We start from the raw sequence: 10,457 nt of genomic DNA, 5'->3' as shown, positions 1-10,457 counted from the left end.
ATTGGAATTAATCTCCTCATCTAATGTTTGACAGGAAAGCGAACGCTAATTCATAAAAAGTCTCAATTTAACTTAATTATCGTATTTAAAAATTTTTTCCACATGCAGCTGATTCTATTCAATCAGCTGATTTTTCACCACTTTTCAAATCATTGCGATTAATGAGGTAATGTCTCAAAAATATGTATGTGTTACATGATTATTACTTGGTGTCTTGTATCTGTGAGATACATTATGCAGATAAAATGTAGGTGATTGATTAAGGCTGGCAGAAATTATTATTCCCCATGTACATTACATTTGATTTCCCACGATGGCAGGTAAAGCATAAGTTAGTTAATGTTCAGGTTCATGCCACCTTTTAGTAAAGGATGTCAACCTTTCTGTGTTGGTTTTAGGTTTCAGGACAGTGTGTGGGCTCTTCTGAAAATTCCTATTCCTATTTAAAACCCATCCATCCATCCATCCATCCATCCATTCATTCATTCTCTTTTTCAAAAGAAAACACTGTAGATGCAGCAGTGACCAGTGTTGGTCAAGTTACTTGAAAAAAGTAATCAGTTACTAATTACTGATTACTTCCCCCAAAAAGTAATCCTGTTACTTTACTGATTACTTATTTTCAAAAGTAATTAATTACTTAGTTACTTAGTTACTTTTTAAAAACACAATTTACAACCTGAATAGGTGATAAAGCGATAGATCTTTCAGCCCAATTCTACTTTTTCTGCATAATCCATCATACAAAATGTAATCAAATGGAAACGTCTCTTTTTAAAACTTTAAATCTTTTAACTTTATGCATCAAGCAAAAATTAAATTATATGCAACATTCTCTGACTGGAAAAAATTTGTTTAACATTTAAACCTATTTTCTGCACATTCCAGCACATAAAATAAAATATGTTTTTGTGTTTACACTCACTCTTTCAAATAGATGAAAGTAAAACACAGCAGAAAATAAATAAAACTAGAAAAATTTGCATTTCCTGCGAAAATGCAGTGTGGATGCTTTAAAGCTGAAGCTTTCTGCTGAAACTAGCTGAAAAAGCTGAAAAGTTGCAGAAATTGTAAAATCTTTGCAGAAGCAAAGGAACTTTGCTAAAATGTAGTGACTTAGCAGAACTGCAATATCTTAGAGGAAACATAATACTTGGCAGAAATACAATAGCATAGCAGAACTTAGCAGAAATATTGTAACTTACCAGAAACACGATAACTTCTCAAAAATACAAGAATTTAGGAGAAATAGTATAAGATAACAGAAAGAATATATTTAGCCAAACATTCTTAAACATTACAGAAATACTATGATTTAGAGAAACAGTACAACATAGCAGAAATGCTGTAATTTGACAGAAATACTATATTTAGCACAAATCTTATAAAATAGCAGAAATGCTGTATTTAGCACAAATACTGAAAAGCAGCAGAAATGCTATGACTTAGCACAATAGTAATAACTTAAATAGAAAAATTGGAAAAGCAAAATGGACAGCTGAAAAAATCCTGAGCATGCTAAGGGTCCCTCAAATGTAATTGTTAAATGAAAAGAAAATCAGCAAAAAAAGTATAACAGTCACACAATCACAAATATGGACACATATTGAAACACACATGCACAGAGACACACACAGGACCAAATTCAGTCAACCAGTCTAAATATATTGAATTAAAATCATACAATAAGATGCTCCCATAAAAACTCTCTCTCGCCCTCCCTCTCTCTCTCTCTGTCTCACACACACACACACACACACACACACACACACACACACACACACACACAGCAGCAGCAGCAGCAGAAAGTGAACAGGGACTGTTAACAGCATGTTTCTAGGTCAGTCAAACAGCTGTGACCTTCTCAATTTGAATCCACCAATCAGAGAGGCTGTGTGCTTTTTCCGCTAAAACTGGTGCACCAAGTGCAGGCTTTTACACATGTAGCACAGAGAGACAGGATTTTTGCAGTCTATTTCTCATAGTGAGAATTCCCCTCAAACAAACAGCCATAAATTTCTAACCGTAGGGGCTAAAACAGTCATTCTTAGACAATTTTATTCAGAAGACATAGGGGAATCTTGAAATGCTGACCATTTAAAATAAAAATATGAAATATTAGAGATATATGACATAGATGATTGGTGGGCTTAGAAGCCACAAAGGTCCCAATATGCAAATTTGAATGTGCCAGGACTCAGATATGATTGGCTGGCTGAGAAGCCATGAAGGTCCCAATATGCAAATTTGAATGTGCCAGGACTCAGATATGATTGGCTGGCTGGGAAGCCATGAAGGTCCCAATATGCAAATTTGAATGTGCCAGGACTCAGATATGATTGGCTGGCTGGGAAGCCATGAAGGCAACAATATGCAAATTTGAATGTGCCAGGACTCAGATATGATTGGCTGGCTGGGAAGCCATGAATGCCCCAATATGCAAATTTAAATGTGCCAGGACTCAGATATGATTGGCTGGCTGGGAAGCCGCTCCAGGTCCTGATATGTAAATTTGAATATTAGGACTGACTCCCTGGGGACCTGGCAGAAATATATAGAAATACAATGATTACCCAGAAATACTGCATTTAGTAGAAATACTATGTTTTAGCACAAATACTATAAAATGGCAGAAATACTATAATTAAGCAGAAATATTATATTAAGTACAAATCCTATAAAATAGCAGAAATAGTATGATTTAGCACAAATGCTGTATTTAGCACAAATCTTATAAAATAGCAGAAATAGTATGATTTAGCAGAAATGCTGTATTTAGCACAAATACTGAAAAGCAGTACAAATGCTATGACTTAGCACAATAGTAATAACTTAAATAGAAAAATTGGAAAAGCAAAATGGACAGCTGAAAAAAGTCCCACAAGCACAGAGAGACACACACAGGATCAAATTCAGTCAACCAGTCTAAATATATTGAATTTAAATCATACAATAAGATGCTCCCATAAAAACTCTCTCGCCTCTCTCTCTCTCTCTCTCTCTCTCTCACACACACACACACACACACACACACACACACAGGAGAGAAAATCAAGTTTCTAGGTCAGTCAAGCAGCCTGGGAGCTGCTAAATTTGAATCCACCAATCAGAGAGGCTGTGTACTTTTTCCCGCCAAAACAGGTGCAGCCGTTTTACACACACAGAGCACAGAGACAGGATTTCTGCAGTGAATTTCTCATAGTGAGGATTCCTCTCAAACAAATGGCTATAATTTCCTAACCGTAGGGGCTAGAACAGTCATTCTTACACCGTTTTGTTCAGAAGAGATGGGGGAATCTTCCAGTGTTAACGATTTATCATTAAAATATGAATTATTGACGATATTTGACTTCTAATGCACCATAACTGAGTAGAGGCAAGCAAAATCTGCCTTGACTTGCCCTCAAACAACGCTTTCTAACTCTAAATCTATTTGGAGTATCGATATCATTCTTTCACCGTAAGAGACAGCAGGCTTTGGTGAACAGTCATGGAAATTTTCAGGTCTCTGTGGAAATCTATCAAAAAGATATGACGAGAGAAAAAAGTGCCTCATTTCCAGTGTTTGAAATCTGAAGAAAACTGAGCGAGGACAAATTTCCTACCTCAAACAAACCCAATTCATGGCCAAATGGTAATAGATGAGAAAAATTCTTGAATTGTGAGCGTCAGGAGTGTCTGAAGATATATTGGCACAAGCCTCATGTCTTAACTTCGCTTCGTTCAGGAGATATGACAATTCGAAAATGCCTCTCATTACAGAAATCAAGCGGTGATTTTAAACGAACTCTCCATTGACTTTCTATGGAGAGTTTTCAGACTTTGTGTTGCTCTGAGGAGATTTGCCAAAGTTCTATAAATCCCACAACAATGATAGTGCCGTTTTCTGAAAGCCAGCAAAAATACCTACGTTTTGATGTATAATTTGTGTGGGTTGAGTGAAAATTGAGCGAGTAGCAAGAAGTTGTTCGGACATGAAGAGAAGACTGCGAAACTTACAGTGGCTCACTGAAAGCCAAGTGCATAGCAACCATAACAACGCATGTATTTTGTGAAAAATCACAATTTTGCAACTCAAAACTTAAAAAGGGATAAGATGAAAATGGTAACAGATATGAAAAAGCTGAATCAGACATGAATAGACCAATAATTTGTGAATATTTTAAAGTTTGAATGGTTGTTCTAGGTGAAAGTATGAGGAAATAGTTAAGTTTCAAAAACAAGCAAGTTTTAGCAGAATTTTGGAAGTTTCCCATTCATTTCAATGGGACAAAAAAAAGCATAAAAAGCTTAATATTTTAAAAAGTATAACAGCAAAAAATACCAAAAGTCATAGCACACATTAGCAGAAATAGCAGAATAGTTTAAAATTTGAACGGTGAAAATCGGCTGAAAATTGTTAAAGTAGTTAAGTGCCAAAAAAACGTACAAAATTGGCAACTGGAATAATAAAGAATAAAGAGAAACAGGAACTCAATAGTGTGGATGCCTAAAGCATCCACACAATCAAAGACTCAGCGGTCCTGTTGCTCTATTTTCACCTGTAAAGCAGGAGTGGGGTAGGCGGAGGTTTACCCTGGTGCAGGTGTGCCGCAGCGGTCAGTGGAAGAATCATGAGTTTCTCTGTGAGTTTCACATTACGTCGTAGCGCACTTGGTGCTTGCTTAGAAGTTTAGGGGTTTTTTTCCGCTGTAAAAAGAAGTTTTCTTCCCAAGCACAATGGACACTAATGTTTTTGTCACTTTTTATGGAATCAAACTCAAAGTAAGGTCAGTACTTCCACGCTTTTAACGCTGCACGCTCATACTCTCTCCCGCACTCGATATATTATCCATTGTTGATCTGCACACAGCTGTTGTCATGAACGTGGCACTGGCTTAAGTCACTGTCATGAGACATTCTCGCAAAAAATCACGGTTTTAGTAACGCAGTAACGCAGGGTTCCTAGGGGAAAGTAACGGTAATCTAATTACCATTTTTGCAATGGTAATCCCTTACATTACTCGTTACTTGAAAAAAGTAATCAGATTACAGTAACGCGTTACTTGTAACGCGTTACTGCCCATCTCTGGCAGTGACAGCTAATTAAATAAATGTGTGTGTTACATGGGAGACCGTGTTGAAATATAAGAGCATAAATGAATCAGTATGACTGAAAAAAGTCAAAAGTGATCTGAAAATATCATTCAAAACTGCACTATAAATACCATGCAATTAAATGATTTAAATATTACAAAGCTTCTAAAATGATTTGGCAATTTAATCAAAACATCAAGCTTACACAATGGATGGATGGATAATAATGATGAATAATTATGTATTTAAATGCCCACCTTGGCCTCTGTACGGAGCATACCTTTGCTGCATCCTCTGCAGCAGACTCAAGGAGATGTCTTCAGTTTACCCGCATGTGTTTGTGTGTGTGTGTCTATGTTTTATCTCTTTTTTTCCCCCTCATCTCAATAAAAGTTTTGGTTGTATCAGCACAAATTAGCATTGATGGTACCTAGCTAATCTCACACAGCTGCAGAATGGAGCATTAGGGAGAGGGTGCAGGGCCCCGGCCCATCTGTGGAGGGACCGACTCACGGTCCCCTGAAAGCAACATCACTTTGGCCTTGTCAGATGGTCCCTCCAGTGTGGCTTTGTCTCTGTGTGTGTGTGTGTGTGAGAGAGAGAGAGAGAGAGTGAGAGAGAGAGAAGGAGTGTGTCGTTTGTTTGCTTGTGTCGCATTACCTTACAGAAAACCTTGGGTATGAAAATGCTAACTTGAATGCAGCGAGCTGCTGTATTGGTGGAAAACCAATTCTCTGAAGAGGCTTCCCCCTTTAGACCTACACAGCTGTGATCAAGGTGCTTTTAACAGCGATGACTAATTATTTCACTCTACATTTCACATGAATTATAGCTTTTCTGCTCATATGGGCTCTCTAGCATTGTCACCTTCCTCCTTCACCGGTCCCTCTACACTGAATATTGTTCTCCTCAGCACCCTCCCACTCTCATTCATCTGCACTAGCCTGCACACTTTCTTGCCAAGTGGCAGCCTGATGTCTGTGGAACAGTTTGAGGCCTGTCATCCGTCTCATTCTTCGGCGTGCCTGTCTCGGTCTCTTTCAGAGGCCTGTGCCCTGTCATGCTTCACATCAGCAGCTGTTATCGTTTTTTAGACCAGAGCAAAGAGTTAGAAAATGAAGAACGATCTTTCCATCCCAGTTCACATTACCGAATGGTTGTTTTACACGCTACACTTATTTGACACCTCTGATTAATAGTGTCGTAGAAAGTGCAGCGAAAACAGGGGAGGACGCGAAAAAAGCTGACGCGTTGCCATGGTGAGTGCAGCATTTCAGTCAATAACCCCAGTGACTGGCTTTTGGTCTTTGCTAATCTAATTCTTCTCCTTCCTACAACCACAATAATGACATTATGTTACGGCGCAGTAGCACTGTGCCAGGAAGCAGCCTTTCTACCTGTTCTGCTTCTATATTCCCAACAGAGGCCCTCTTAAAGCCGCCTGTCGGAGTGTCTGCCTGTCTGACCTCAGGTCGTGCACAAGCCCCTGTAAGTGTGGCGCCAGTGGCTGGACAGTCCAGACGATACCAGCTGATACCCTGTCAGCAGTGACGGCCGTGTTACCAGCACAAAAGAACTGAGAGTGTTGTGACACTCTGAATCAAGTGAGTGAGCCATCTGTGAAGACAACACAGACATGAAAAACCATCTAATCTTTTATATTTACGTGTTTTTTTTTTTCCTTTGGCTTGTGTCGCTATGAAACCAGGTGGTGCTTGCCTTGTGGTGCTATAGATGTTAAAAGAAATCTACAAGCAGTTATAATAGTAAGTAACAGTTAATAACAGTTACATCTAAGAATTATTTCCACATCGGCTAACCAAAAATGCATGCATCTAGCTAACAGCTGGGACACCATTAATGTTTACATGCAGTCATGCTGTCCCTAGTGTGGAATATTTGTCTTGATTTTGCAAAATGATGTGTTTAAATCTGTGTTTGTGGGTTTTTGTTTTCTTCAAGTACCCTACGGTGGCCCTGAGAGGCCAAATGGACTACAACTTAAGAAAACACCAGCAATAAGAAAAACGCTGCAAAACACAACGGAAATGAGAAAAAAGAAAACAGAAATAGAAAAAACGAAACGAGAAATAGGAAAAAAGAGATTTCCAAAATCAAGGGAAGTGTTTTTGGGGAGACAATAACACGACGGACCAGTTGCAGGAACCAAAACATGCTAGGTACGTGTGTTTTAATCTCATGATTCATATAATACTGATGACAGATTTTAGGCTAATAATTAGGCTACAACACTTACTTCTCATCTTTTCTTTCCTCACGAAACCAATAGATCCTCCACTTCTTTTAAGTGTCTCCCAGCGCAATTCTTAGCATATTTTGGTTCCTGCAACTGGTCCGTTGGGTTATCGTCTCCCCAGAAAAACTTCCCTTGTGCTTTTGGAAATCTGTTTTGTCCTATTTCTGTTTTCTTTTCTCCTATTTCCGTTTTTCCTATTTCCGTTGTGTTTTGTGTGCTTTTGCAGGGTTCTTCTTATTGCTGGTGTTTTCTTAAGTTGCAGTCCATTTGGGCTCTCAGGGCCACTGTAAGTACCACAAGGAAAATCTAAATTTTTTGCTGTTTATTACGGTTTAAGTTTACATTTGTATGGCTGATAGCTACAAAAACCTCACACTCACATCCTTCTGCAATTCTGCAAATTTCTCACTGCTCATAAAAATGCAATCTTATTCAGCTTAGCTCTCTGACTCACTTTCAACTGGAGTTTCCAATAAGTTTTGAAACTTTTTTTTAAATGTTACTCGATTAAGAAAATTGTGACTTAAAAAAAAGAAGGCACACATTTCAAACAAACAAAGCACATGAACAGTAAATGTTGCTGTACTGAGCAGTGTGAAAGGAAGAATGATGATTTCATATGCTACTGGTGTGTGTTCTACTGGGACACATTTACCCAAATATCCTCATGTTCTTGCTTCATTATACCAGATGTGCTGTGCACAACATGTTTTTAATGCAAAGATGCAGTATTTAGCTACCATTCAGCCCATAGTGAAGTGCAAACTTTGAGACGCTGTTTTTCGACCCTCAGTCTCTGTAAAAGTTGATTATCAATGCAACAGAGGAAACTAAAGATTCAAAGAAAAATAAATATCCAAATAGATGAATAACATCACACTGGAGCTAAAAGCATTGTCAGCAGATATGTGCTCAGCATCCATGGTAGTTGGAATCAAACTAACCAGAGACCATCCAGCTATGGGCCTAGACTAAGGTCTTACTAGAGCTTCAAACATGGCACACAGATTGCACATCCTTTCCTCTCCTCCATTCTTTCTCAGCCCTCCTCTGTCCACAGAGACCATTAAGTTAATGAGACCTGGGGTAGGGTTGGATGCAGCAGGATGAACCCCGTTCTCCTCCCCGCTACCATCCCCCCTCTACCTTTCTCTCTTTCTTTCATCATCTGTGTTTCTCTACTCCTGTTCATGCCATCTCTCTTCCTTCCTTATCTTCCTCTCTTCCTGTCTGTAGTTTTATTAGTGGATGCGTGTTGTAGACACCAAACTTGTGCCACAGCAGCTCAGCTCTGCTTCTCGGCGACTCAGGGGACAGACATTTCATTTCCGCCCTCTTAACGAGCTGGTGGTGAGTGTGCGCTAACGTGTGTGTGTGTCTGCACAGGAGCCATGAGGAGAGCTGGCTGGTGGAGAGACGGGGGGCAGTCTTCATTGCTGTCCTCCTCTTCCTCCTCCTCCACCACACTCTCAGACAGAGATAATGGGGGAGCTGATAGCAGCCTTGGAGACTGCTGTGGCTCCAAGCACAGATATGGACCGATAACGCCTCCACCACCTCGCCTGCTGCTGCCGCTATGTATATGTGTGTGTGTGTGTGTGTGTGTGTGTGTGTGCATCTAGATGCAAGTGTGTAAAGCTGAATCACATGCGCTAATACAAGTATATTTAAATGTGGGTGTGTCTTTGCATCAGTTTTTCCATCAAACTGCCCGTGTATGTGCATTTGAGGTTGTGTGTGCGACTTTCTGTTCTGTGTGCTTGTGTCTGTGTTTGTGGGAGTTCTTTTTTGTGTGAACATGTGCAAGACTACACTGTGTGCTGCACCGGTTATGTATGTGTACAGTTTGTGTGTGTGCGTCCTACATCTGCTCCTCTAAAGCAAGTGTGTGCGACTCCCCCGATGTCTCTGCAGCCTCCTTCATCCCATCAGACATTCCTGCCTCTATTTTATGGGCACAAGAACAGCTGGCCACCCCAGTAGGGCATTTTCACAATAAGCCAGTTGCAATATATGAGCCTGATGCCACACACTCGCTCACTCAGACACACGTCTATGCAAAGGAAAGCACATACAGTATGCAGAGACACAGACACTCTTCTGGCTACTGTTGATGCAACTCCTGTTGTGCTGTTGTTGTGTTGCAGCACCGTCAGGATCTAATAGCCAGAGTTGGCTACTGTTGCAAATGCGTTTACCATTGCTCTTTTGTCTTTTAGCGCCGCAGATATGAGGCTCTATTACGGCTCTGGCCTAATGCTCGGCAGAAGCTCCGGTGCTGATTTCCGCTCTGACGTTCAAATCATTTTGCCCACACGACTTTGATGAATGGCAAAAGGCGAATCTTTTCGTTGTACTTCACACAGTCTCCGTGTGCGACAATCACATCCTGACAGTTCGAATGAGAAAATGATTAATAAGGCTTATGATTAACATAATGAGTTATTATCCAGGACAGATAGAGAAATTATTTCATCAAGCCAGGCTATATTTATCTGGGTTCACCTATGCACCTGTTCTGCTCATTTCACAGTGTTTTTTTATTGCATCTGAGATTACAGTGTTTTTCCATTTGCAGCCCTGTGCTGATTAGTTTTGAAGAGTGGGTATAATTTGTTTCCTTTTCCACATGAAAATGTATATTTATGAGTGCCCATATTCAGCTGGAAATACATTTCACAGAACAATAATTTGCAACAATAGCTTCAGATAGTCTTTAGAGAGATGCAACTCTGAAACTGATTGCCAAGGCCTGTATTTCCTTTTATTGTCTGGCAGTGTTCAATCACCGCACCTTGCACGACACGGCAGACCACATTTATACAGAAAATATGCACTGCTTTCCAGAGGTTTGCTGCCTCCATGGAATAAAATATTGATTTTATTGAAAAAAAAATGAAGAGTAGGAGAAATTGTAGACTTCGCTGACACATTCAAGATAGTGTCGTCTCTCTCGCTTCTTTTTGTTTTTTCTGTATATGGAGGAACAACAAGTAGAGCAGCTTTGTTTTTTACTAAGGCAGTAATGCTTATGACAATAAGGAAAGGGATCATCAAGAACTGGAGAGATATGGGTGTTTACCAAGAATATGGAATCTGATGAAATTGTTAGGCACATTTGGGG

General features: G+C 39.6%; 1 long non-coding RNA gene across 1 annotated transcript; it reads left to right on the top strand.

Moving 5' to 3' along the window:
- The first annotated feature begins 6,512 nt into the window (after nt 1-6,512).
- On the top strand, nt 6,513-8,900 carry LOC120442555. The gene is made up of 3 exons (XR_005614766.1): nt 6,513-6,680; nt 6,785-6,842; nt 8,720-8,900. It is a non-coding gene; the product is annotated as an uncharacterized LOC120442555 (long non-coding RNA).
- The last annotated feature ends 1,557 nt before the right edge of the window (nt 8,901-10,457 follow it).

Source organism: Oreochromis aureus, linkage group 11, assembly GCF_013358895.1.
Source record: "Oreochromis aureus strain Israel breed Guangdong linkage group 11, ZZ_aureus, whole genome shotgun sequence".
In the NCBI taxonomy this organism is placed as follows: Eukaryota; Metazoa; Chordata; class Actinopteri; order Cichliformes; family Cichlidae; genus Oreochromis; species Oreochromis aureus.
Note: the sequence above shows the minus strand (reverse complement) of the source record. Positions and strands in the feature narration are given on the sequence as shown.